Consider the following 12773-nt stretch of genomic DNA (forward strand, 5'->3'; position numbering starts at 1 on the left):
AGGAATGTGGAAAAAGACCTCAGACTTGTCCTCAATACTTGAAGAAATGATTCATTATCCTTACCTCACCTTGGATCAATCAGCTCCTAGAACAGTCTTGAAACCCTAAGCCACAGCGTCTCATGACTTTGCCCTATCTAATCTGTAGCCCATATGCATCACGGAGGCAGGTCTTTAGCATTAGCCCCCATTCTCTGGATGGGCCAATTCGATATTAAACAATTTTTCTTTCTATACTGCAAAGTCTTGCTTGCGCATTTCTTGGGGCCAGTGCGTGCAAGCAGGCAGACTCAAGGAAAAAACATTGGGGTCCCTGTAACAGTGGGGAGAGTTGACAACTCTAAGGTATGAAAATTGTCTGAGATAAATTAATTAATTATTTAGTAAATTGTCATCATAGATGTGTACACATTTTGTATTTTAGTAGGTGTATAAATGTATGTGTATATACGTGCAACGCAAGACTGATTTGATAAGTCCTCAGTGTGCTATGTTTATAGTTGGGGAAATCAAGCTGTTTATCTTTCTGCTATGAAGAGTTATAATGTTATTTACTATGAATCTTTTCCTATAACTCTCTTGACCAACTAGTTTTCCACTTTAAAAAAAAAAAAAGACAAAATGCAACACCACTGGTAGAATTCACATTTTATACCATTCCCTTATAGGCACTAATTATATATAAAGGCAGGTCATTTTGTTTCAAGAAAACCCTCAACTAGCATTGATTACTGCTATAGTATTAGTCTTAATTTGGGAACTTTCTAATTGTCCTTCCCTTTTTCAGACATAAGCTAACGTTTGACACACTTAATTTATTTTGTGTAAAGGATGCACTAGTAACGCTGGCATGGTTTTATAATAAATAATGTAATGCATATAATACATACAATATAAAACATATGGTGGTCCAAGACAAAGCCTGAATGTCAGATACCATTAGACACAGAGTTTTATTTTGTCTGTGCGTGATAACAGTGCTGAAACTCTCCCCAAAGTGGTGCTATACGTGAGTGGGCTTCTGCTTTGAATATTTGTGTATATCCTCCTGTAACCCAACACACACATATGAATTGTTAAAAGGAAGTAAAAGCAGTTTACCCAATGAGTCATCACATAATCCCTGCTTTGTTCCAGTGTAGTCATAGCTGCACATTAATTTGGATGCTAACTCTATTCCAGTGGTAAACACAAAAGCAGAGAACCTTGTGCACCCAAGGAGATGCTTTCAAGGGCTCACTTAGTGAAAAACATCTGCAGCGCCTATTTTAAATCAAGGCTTCAAAATTACATCTTTGGTGAGAGTAAGCTACTCATGGCACAGTGAACTAAAGGGACATAGACCTCACAGTGAAGCTACATTAAGAGAGGAAGAAAGAAGAAACAAAATGGAAATAACCAGAAGGTAAAGGAAAAGAGAATGAAAGAAAAAGTGAGATAGAAAACGGAAGATGTTCCAGAAATATCTCCTGAGTGCAAACAAAAGCTATGTTAATATCTCTAAGGTTAGACGGATGCTATGGAAATTCAAGGTCTACTGCAAGGACTTTTTGTTACTATGAAATTAAAAATCCAAGGTATGAGAAAAGAGACATTCTAACTGGCCACCAAGTGGGAGTTGGGAGTTTACCTGTGAATTTACACTTCTGCCTCTGGAAATGTCAAGCTCACTTTATCTTTCCAAACACATAAGCAAGAAATAAAATGAAAGCATTTTTGTTCACCATGCATTAAGTCTGATCTAAAGAGGATGTCTGTGATTACAAACATTTCGGGACTATGTGTGAAAGTAAAGCAGACTCCTTTCAGGACTTCTCAGAGCCTTTTACATGCTAACAAACTCTAAACTTTTCCAAGGTGAGGGAGGCATATAACATGTAGTGAGAAAGTGGACCAAGGTTCCCTTTATCCGGAACATTTATATTTGTATTTGCTCCCCAAAACTTATTTTGGGAAAAGATGAATTAGGCTTTTCAGTTAAGATATCTAACAATATTTTATCCTTAAAAAAAAAAAAAAAAAAAGACTATCTGTAATAGCCATTAAACAAATGGAAAAATTTATTCTAGTACTACTTTTAGAGATTAATTTTTATATCGTTTTGTAGAGTTTGGTAATTATTTTAACAGACAATCAAACTTGATCAGAAATTGATTTCTACAGTTAGTTTTATCCTTTCTGCATATTAATATTATTTACTTAATGCATGAAATAAAATCACTCAGAAGTTTAGCAGTAAACTTAGCTTTAAAAGATTGAGATACTAAAACTTAGAGAAGCAGGAAAACACATACAAATAGAAATTCTAGTAATAATTAGAATCGTCTAGAGACTCTTGGATAGAGTACCGTTTTTTTGGTTTATTTGTTTTTTGTTTTTTGCTAGATTTACTAATTAAATGAGACAATGCATTGTGTTTAACCCATTATAAGCTCCTGTTAGTAGTAGTTATTTTCATATGTTATTGACATTTTTATGTCATATATACTACATTCAAGAATGGGAACTTTAGGAGTATGGAAATGACTTCCCAGAAATAGGAAAGGAAACCAAGGGGGACTCTTACTTGGAAAATAGAGACTTTACAGAGGTAATCCATTTAAAATTAGGTCAGTAGAGTGGGCCCTAATATGAAATGACTGGTATCCTTGCAAAAAGGGGAAATCTGGACAGAGAGAGAAACTCACGGAGAAATGATTATGTGAAGACACACAGGGAGGAGAAAGCCATATGGCTGGAGCAATGCATCTAAAAGCCAAGCGGCACTGATGATGGCCATGAAGCAGTAGAGACAGAGGAGGCAAGAAAGGATTTGTCCTCAGAACGGTCAGAGAGAGCATGGCTCTGCCTACACCCTGGCTTCAGACTCCTAGCCTCCAGAACTATGAAAAAAAAATTTCCGTTGTTTTAAGTCATCCAGTTTGTGGTATTTTGTTAAGGCAGCCATTATGTTGGCATTTTCTTTGTAACGCTTGTCACAACTGCAATGACTTATTTGGCTTACTGTTATTGCCTGTTTTCAACATTAGAGGGCGTACTCCAGGAGGGGCAGGGGTCATGCACATCTGGTTATGTGTCGTATCACTTGGTTCTAGGATAGAGTCTGTCAGACTTAATGCCCAATAGATATGCAATAAATTAATAAGCTGTTGACTTGAAGAGAAACAATGATAACGCTTTAAAGACAATAAGGAATACCTACAATCATATTGGTAGTTGTCATATTGCTTATCTGTTTGCTTTTCTACTCTAAGCATCCTTTAAACCCAGTCCTTCTCAGGAGTACAATCAATTGTGTGACTCCGTCTATACAAGTCTGTAAGTTATTATGGAACCAAAACCTTTGGACCATAGGAACAGGAGAAAAGCAAAGGATCTTTTGAAGTGGAAACCTAGTAAAAATAGAAAATACTTTCTCTCACTCTCACCATAGATGTATCATGGTTTGGGTCAATTGTTGATGGGAAATTTGATCACAGTATTTCTAAACCAAGGCACACGGTAGATACTAACATTGACGATATATGTTACCTCTCATTCATTTGGGAGGCACTGAGGTCCTATAATTTAAAGTGTAGGTATTGGAGTCAGAGAACCCTAAAATTCAGGCTCCCTTAATTACAAACTGCATGACCTTGTACAAGGGGTATTCCTTTCTAAGCTTCAGTTTCCTCAAACACTCCCCACCAAAAAAATGAGAAACAATACTACCTATGCTTAAGTGTTGATGAGAAGATTAAGAGATGATGTTTGCAAGATGTTAGCACACTGAGTGACATAGTAAAAATATAATAAATGTTGATTGCATTATTTTAAGAGTTCTCGGGTCACAGAATGTACTGACAACAAGATTGATGTCTTGTAATGTGTGAGGAATAGAAACCTAAAATCCATTATTCAACTCACACATGAATAAAATATTGCAGGCGCACAATGTAGACCTATATTTAATGTCTGCTGGCCTTGACTACTAACATAAGATTTGTTGATTTAAATAAAATTAAAGACTAGGAGTCACTTTAACATGTAGAAGCCATATCCTGAGGTTATTATTTAATCCCAGAACAACCAATTTATCTTAGAATCCTAAAGAAACAGGTCTTTCTTCTCAAAATTGTCACCAGAGTCTGTTAGGATAAGGATATCTGTAATTCATGATAAAAATGAAGGAAGTATTGCTGCAAACAGTCGTGTGTGGGGGGTGGGGGGGCAGGGTATGAGAGAGAGAGAGAGACAGAGAGAGAGAGAGAGAGAGAGAGAGAGAGAGAGAGAGAGAAAGATTTTAAATTGTTTTCTACATAAAGCCATCTTTATGAATCAGCCACAGGAAGAGTCCCATGTGTGTCTTTTAAATTTTCTTCCTATGCTATAACCTCGACAGCAGTGTAGAGGCTGACCATCTGACTATATTGTTCACAGAAACAAAGGAAAATATACAGGAGTCATAACAATAACCAATGGACTTTTATCACATTATTGTTTATAAAGTATTTTCCAACTCATTAGCTTACTTGATTTTCCCAGAGGACAGGTCAAATAATCATAAGTAATCTTTCCATTTCAAAGTAGAAGGCACTGAGATAAAATGCTTCGATTAAAGTCACATAGCTATTTTTGGATAGGGTTGGCACTAAATTTATAATTTTCAACTTCAATCTCCTTTCCTTCTATTATAACCTGCTTCAGTGATTTTATAAAAAGTGAGATGGATTGATTGACGATATAGAATATAGAGAGACTGTATGAACGCACCTAGTCCCAACCATTTCCAGGTAAAAGAAATTTTAGCTTATTAGCTTTTGAAGAATTATATCTTGCCCACCTTGAGTACTAACACCATAAAGCATTAGTAGTAGTTGCATAAGATTTGATTGTGCTGAAGTACACAATGCTGTTTGCCCACAGTGCAAGAGCCTTAATCTTAATGACTAAATTTACTATTAAATAAAAATTCAGAATGGTGTCTAGATACTTTAAATGATTTTAAAATTCATAGTAAACCTGGTAAAAGGAGGTGAATGGTTATTTTGCTTTCTTAAGTCAACATCCAGGCTTCCCAGGGAACAACAAAAACCAGAGATCTTGTCCTGCTTCTTTCTGGGAAGCCCTCCACTTAATCAAAGTCATAGCTGAATTCTTTTGCCCAGACAAAACACTGTCCAAACCCAAGCTGACAGGCCATGAGGGAAGCAAATCAGGATCAGAGCCAGATCTTTGAGGGGATGGAAGAGACTGTCTCAAAAAGGCAGTCTCGAATTTGAGAAAAACTCTTCCTCTACAGAGTGATGGCGATTTCTTGTCATCTGGATACCCAGATCTGACTCTTTACTATTGCTACAGACATACTAAATGCAAAAGGTTGTACCTGATGAGCTCCAAGAACCTAGCCAATCCCAAAGCACGATGGCCTCATGTAAAGCTTCCAGAACACAAGGTCTCCTCCCCACAGAGCCACAGTTTGCAGCATTTCAACCCTTGATTACATAGTGTCTTCTGCTCTCTAATTGTTTTATGTGTTCCTTCTTATTTACCCCAACACATCCCTTAGTCACTTAATTCACTTTTAACTCCCCAAAACTCTCACCCAGTCACCATTGTACAAATAAATTCAGTCGCCCTGAACTAGATTGTACGGCATAAAGGTGATGAATCAAGAGGCTTTGTCTTTCAGAAGCTCCCAGAGCACTAATGAAGACCCTCACACGCACAGCTTACACAGATATGGTACATGAACTATGATGCCAGCAGGAAAGATACACTGTCTGGGGAGTCTGAGAAAGAATAAGATTACAATATAATAATAGATGTGATGTTCTCTGGTGGGAAAGGAGGATGGGGTGAGGCAAAAGTATTTCAGGTAAGAAGAGTATGATCAAATTGACCTAGTTTTAAAGTACAGATTTGGCATGTTTTTGGAATGTCAAGTGATGCATATGAATAATGAACATATTAAACTGAGTGGTATTATGTAGCACAGGAACCTGGATGCTTTCGGACTGTCTTCCCTGTTACGATGTAAGCTCACTGAGTGTACACATGATGGTGTCTTTCATTCACTGTTTCATTGCCAGCACCTAGCACAGCATCTGGCACATGGTAGATATTTTGTAACCTTTTATAATAACTAGATGAATGAATCGATCAATGACTGAGAGATAGTGAAAGAGAGCTGCACATGATGATCGAGCGGGAAAACGACATGATTAGATTGAGTTTTAAAAGACAACTATGTCTAATCTTAATTCTTCTACTTTTAAAAATATATTTTTTAAATAACATATACTTTATTATTTAATATGTCTTCCAATTTCGATCTTTTTCCTGCTATCATCTGTTCTCAGCAAAATGAGAATACCTACTTAAAAACATTAGTCAAATCAGGACCCTCTCTAAAACCCATCACCAGCTGCCCATATCACTTACAGTAGAAACCACAGTCCTTCCAATGACCCATCATTGTGTCTTAGCTTCCTTGTTTTTAATTACAACATTCTCCCTCTACTATTTCCCTTCCACTCACACAGGACTCCTTGGTTCTCCATCAATGAACCATGCATGTTCCTGCCCATTCTCTCTGCTTAGAACCATCTTCTCCAATATCTATGCAGCTCACTTCTTCACCTCTTTTTAGTCTTCGCTTAAGTGTCACTTTCTCATAAGGTCCTCCCTAAGCGACTTGTTCAAATTTCATACCTTATCTTTCCCTACCACTATTCTCCTTTACCCAGTTCCACTCTTACTTTTTGCAAGCACTTATCTCCCTCAACCATACTCTATAATTTATTTTCCTTTCTATGTGTTATCTGTTTCCATTTTCCCTCACTTAACAAGAACAGAGATCTTTGTATTTTTTTCCCCCACTGATGTACTCTGAGTATTCATGTCTAGAATTAAGCCTGGTACATAGTAGATGTTGTTGAACTGTACTGAATGCTTGATATTTAAATAAGAATGCCAGTTTGGGTAAATATAAAACATTAGAAGGCATATATGACTTGCCAAGCTTGCAAGGTGGTTATTAGATATCGATGCTATGAAAAATGTTGTAATCCTCATAAGAGGTTCTATTTACTGATAACTCAGTATTTTACTATTGACATCACAAACAGCATGAGTCAAATAGGACATCAAGTCATCTTATTGCATCTTAAGGAGAGGCAACTCTTGGTTGACCTCATAGGTTGTAAAGACCTTGTCAGCTTACAATCTCTTATTCTTTTTATTTTTTACGCCTACAGGACCTGGTCTTCGTAGGTGGTCTCCCATCAAGTACTAAGCAGGCCTGACCCTGCTCCGCTTCTGAGATCAGACGGGATCGGGCTTGTTCAGGGTGGCATGGCCGTAGACCTTAGCTAGATATCTTTAAAAAGTAGATTGAGTGAGCCATTGTGAAATGATGAGCAAAAGGGGGAAAAGAACATAGCACTGACTCAAGGGAAGACTAGGAAGAAACAATGGTGTACAATGCCAGGAAATGTGGCAAACTGCAGCTGCTGGGAACCAAAAGCAAATGTATTATCCACGTGCTGCTTAAGGTAAAGGTGAGCCAGAAAAGTTCTAGAATACATCTGAAACTACTGTATGGCTTTCTGCAAATATATGTTTTATGTTTGCCCCTCCAGACCCACTCCCCACCCTGGAGGACAAGGGCTTCTAACTACCAAATCAAAGGGCTCCTTTGTGCTTTAGATTTGGATGGGCTTCATCCAATGTGAGATGCTGGCAAGAAATTAGAGGGAGGGAAGAGTGTGCAAGCAAGCCATATTCTCCCTGGTTCCCTCTCTATGGGGTCAGCTGAGTTCCCTGTGACCTTCAAACACATATCACTGCTCTCAAGGAGACCTTCTTTGTATGACTCTTTCCCTCTGGGTACCAGTAAGCTCTTCCTCACACTGTCTCCCTAGGCTTAGAAGTAGTGCCAGCTTTCTTCTTACTAGTTCCGGTTTATTTGCTGCACCAACCCTGTGGTTCACCAAACTACTCACGCCTTTGAAAAACCATCCTTTTCTTAACTCTTATTTGAATGACACTAATTTAAATGTATTGGCAGTTGAGTTTCATTCTGAATCCTCCATAATACACATTAATTCCTTGAGGCTTAGTTTTCACATCAAAAAAGTAAAAATAATATTTACATCCTAGAGTTATAGTGTCCATTACATGAAATAACAATTATAAACTGCCCATCTGGAAGAAAGTGTTCAAAAAATATGAGTTTCTTGGCCTGCCTTGCTTGTAACTTATTATGTTGTACTGTAAGCAACATCTTACTTTGTCTGCTTCTCCCTGGAGACCAAACACAGCTTAAGTACAGGGCCAGAGACACAAAGATCTGAACCTGCACATCCAGCAGGTACCCTGGAAATGTCAGTAAATGATCACTGAGGAAATATGGTACACTAGCAACAGAGAGAAGACAGGATTCCAAGGTACCGCCAGGTAAAACTAGAGCATAAAGCCTCAGAATATGAAGTTTCAGATATTATAGATATAGCAGCAGAATGAAAAAGGCTACTTTGGTCTTTTTAGCGACATTTAGTAATAATGTTGGAAATCTCTGTCTCCGTGTGTGTGTGTGTATGTGTATGTGTGTGTACAAACATAATAGATGATAGGTAGATGGCTGGATGGATGATGGATGATTAGATAGATAGATGTATCACAATCTCTTAGCTCTTATTTGACACATTTTCATCAAGAATGACATCTTAGAAATGAATTATAACTAATTAAATAGATAATTACAGCAAACCATTTTCAATTACCTAAAATCCGAAAGAAAAAAGATGTTAAAAGAGTGATTAAAGTAAAAGTGGATTTGACTTCTAAAACCTGAGTTTTTATTTATGGTCCAAATAACCTAATTGTCAAATTGGCCAAGGCATTATTTTTTAAAGTTTCCAAAAAATCCACTATAAATCATGTATTATAACACAAAGCTAGTCATACATGCACAGAAAGAAAGATTAAAGAAATATTTTTGTTTTAGTTTGAAAATATGTCAATGAATAACTTAAGTTTATGATTTGTTCAGCAATTTCCACCTTTAGTTTAGAAGCAGAAAAGCACCTTTTTAAAATCTCCTGCCTCAGTCCTTTAACTTTTGAGACCTTCTGGCCTAGACTAAGAGGAAGCGCATGTTGGGTGGGACGGATTCTGGCTACATAAACCAGAAATCTTTTCTATATGTCATAAACTAAATCAATAGCATGAAGCAAGTACATAAAAGAACCCATTTCTGGGGATGGTTTTCTATCAGAATACAGCCAGCCCACAATTTTATCTCATCCCACTGTTGATTTTCTCTTTCCTCGACTCTTACGGAAGTTTTTCCTTATGTGTCACTGTACCACAAACGGTGACTTCTTTCGCTGAATTCATTACGACATAGTTTGTGTGCGTGTGTGTATGTGTGCGCGCGTGTGTGTATTTGCTAGAGCATAAACATACTAGTGTATATCTTTCAGTGAAAATGACATTCTGCCATTTATGCTTTGCATTTTTCTGAAGTTTTTAACCTTACAGCTTCAGCAACTAAAGAGCTGCATGAGGTCGGGGGTGGGCAGCATTATGCCTCTGACTGTGACACTGGCGGCACAGAAAGCCCAGTGACACCACCTGAGATCTGAAGAGCTTTGTGCTCAAGCACTCACATTCGTCAGATGGGCTTAAGTGTGACATCTGCTTCCACCACTGCTTCTTGTGTAGCCTCGGGCAAGTCACTGACCTCCCCCAAGCTCCCCACCTTTAAAAATCATATATAGAGTAGCTAACTCACTGTGTACTTTCAAGGTGTAAATAAGATGATATATTTATCGCAGTAAGTGTGAAAGAGAACAGGGTGGAAAAGAAAGAAGACGGGAAAGGAAAGAGTAAAACAACAATGAAGTATTAAAACAGCCAAAAGCTGGGAAGTCAGAAGAGTCGGAAGGATGGAAGGGAGGGAGGGAGAGAAAGGGCACAGCCCTCAATAGAAACTCTTGTCAAAAGGCACTTACTCCTGGTTTAACGGTCGCTTTATAAAGTACTCTATTCTGAACAAATAACAGGAGTCCTTCAATAACACCAGCATACCTGTACCGGAAAAATTTAATTACATCACTCCCTTTAGTAAGTTTTTAGGAGTCACTTAAAAAAAATAAGAGGTGTACATCTTCTTTTTCTGAACCCTCATAGCCCTTTATCTATAATTCTCAAATGAGCTTTCTCCTTTTCCACCTTGAATGTTTCAAAATTGTATATATTTCTTATTTGTCTCAGACTATATGTGCCTCAATGGCATGTGCCTGTCTAATTCACTTCTCTGCCTTCCATGGTGTGCCCAACAGGACATCTTCAGTAGGGTAATGCACATATAAGTAAGCAAAGGTGAGTTAAAGAGCAAAGCAATTGGGCTGCAAGGGCCAGGAGATGATGGATAATAGAAACAGCAAGGAGGCCTAGAGCGAAGATCTCTCATTTACTAGTAAAACAGAGAAATGGGTTTGCTATAAAAGAAAGAAGGAAGGGAAGGAGGGAGGGAGATAGGAGAGGAAAGGAGTAAGCTTTACCTGTGTAGGTAAAGAAAACTTAGCCTATTTCTTTACTGTAGGATTTCTTTCCCAGGCTCGTTCACGCGCTTGAATTAATATTCCTACGAAGGGGCTACATGACATATCGCAGGTACCAAACATATTTGACAAGTAGTTTTATCTCTCCATAGCCTGGAACAGTAGCGCTGATGCTATCAATCTGGAAGATAATGCCTTTTGGGTAATTGTTAAACATTCTTTGTAGCATGGTCGACCTGGAAAATATGTTCTCTGTGCCTCAAACTAAGATGGTTCGTCATGTTCCCACCACCATCCTTCCTCTTCATATTGGTATAGAAACAAGGCCTTCTTCCCTCCCTCCCTTTCCCAATTTGAGAGGGTGGCACATGACACTACCTATACTATTTCTCGAGAGAAAGAAGAGGTAGGGGGAGAGAAAGAGAGGAAAGAAAAGAAAATGTGAATTTTTCCTCCTTTTCCTCCAGTGAGTTTAAGGTTAAAATTCTACACCTCACCTACACTTCTCTTGAAGAGAAGGCATATTGCAAATAATTTTCTGATATAACTTTTCTTGGGCTTGCCTCTATTTCTCAGGTCAGCTATGAACATGGGAAACTAAGGTCAGTGTAGGGTTCACATTCTATATAAGCCACGTGCTTTGTGATAGACTTTTTTATGTAGATGACAATCTTGGATGTCATAGACAGCTCAGTGAAACAGGACTTGTTATCTCAGTACACACGGTCTGAGGGCTAGGCTAGTTCAACTTCGTTTGATAGCAACATAGCAAGATAATGTGGGTAATTGAATAATTAGTAAATCCATTTTTGGTCCATTCTTAGCCAAGCGTGAGAAGAGAGCTTAATAGGGAGCAAGATGAGAAAGTCAGGGAGGCATTCAAATGAGCAATAGGAAGGAGGAGGAAGGGAAATGGAGCTTTGCCCCATCAGGGACAGAAGTATAGCAGAACTGGTACCTACACACAGCCCACCCCAGGACTCAGATTCTGCTTTCCATAGCCTCCTGTGGCCAATCCCTTTCCTTCTTCTTCCTTTAAGGAGTATACAAGAAATAAGAGTGATTGAAAATATTCATTAATGTCAGCAAGTGTAATCATTAGGAAATTCCACTCTTTGGGATTTTCCTCTCTCTTATTAGAAGGGCTGAGTCAGAATGAGGCAAACTCAAATACCTAAATTTATTTCTGCCTATTAATATGGAGGTACTTAAAATATACTCTGTAAAGCAATATGTAAAAATTATTAGTAATAACAATACTAATTACAATTTATTAAATGTTTACTATGCTAAGCACATTAAATGCCAGTCTTACTTAATTTAATCCTCATAACACTGTTATGAGACAGATATTATTATGTCCATCTTCCCAAACTACATTGCTCTCTTCCCCTCACCACTCCATCCATCCTGGATCTCATACCACCCCGCCCTCAACACCAGAGAAAACAAAAGGAAGAAAACAGAGAAGGAAAAAAAAAAAAAATAGTACCTCTGGGTATTTCAAGTTACACAGAAGTTAAAAAAAATCAATTTCATTGAAAATTTGTCTCTTTTTAACCTCTCAACTTAAGGCTTATTGCCTCACCTACTTAGAATAATTATATAAAATAAATACCACAGAATAAATTGTTTTTTATAAAAGTTTGTATTTTAAAATTTTATGCCTCCCCCGAAATATAAAAAAAAATAATCCTTGTTGCATGTAAAATGCTCAGTGACAATATTTAGCTAAAAAAAAAAAAGGTATACACAGCCATGTTCACTTCACAGTATGATACAGGTACACTAACACACGCATGCAAAACAGCCAGAATGAAAAGTGTTCAGTGTGCTAAGCTCTGCGTGGAATTGTTTGTTCATGTATTTGTTTTTATCTTTCTGTCTCTGTATGTTCACAGTTCTCTGAAATTTTATTTGTAGCTAACATTTATTGAACGTTTACCATTCTAAGAACTTTACACGTTTTAACTCAGTTAATTGTCACAACAAAGTTAGGAGGTTGATATTATTATTACTCTCATTTTATAGATGAGCAAAATGGGATAGAGAGAGGTTAAATTTGCAAAGCGGTAGACTTTCACATCTTGAGCTTTTAACAACTACATACGACCACCCAGTAATAAGAATGTCTGCTTTACAATTGGAAGAAAAAAACATGAAAATATTAATTTATTTTTTAAATGCACTCTGCAAATTTGGCAACAACCAGGGAAAAGCAAG

General features: G+C 37.5%; 1 protein-coding gene and 1 pseudogene across 3 annotated transcripts in view; both read right to left on the reverse strand.

The window, feature by feature from the left end:
* LRRC4C (leucine rich repeat containing 4C) overlaps positions 1–12773 on the reverse strand; it is a 983333-nt gene that overhangs the window by 45207 nt on the left and 925353 nt on the right. The gene's annotated exons all lie outside the window — the stretch shown is intronic.
* On the reverse strand, positions 7230–7347 carry LOC118603187 (annotated as a pseudogene).

This window comes from Rousettus aegyptiacus, unplaced genomic scaffold (assembly GCF_014176215.1).
Source record: "Rousettus aegyptiacus isolate mRouAeg1 unplaced genomic scaffold, mRouAeg1.p scaffold_m13_p_5, whole genome shotgun sequence".
Classification (NCBI taxonomy): Eukaryota; Metazoa; Chordata; class Mammalia; order Chiroptera; family Pteropodidae; genus Rousettus; species Rousettus aegyptiacus.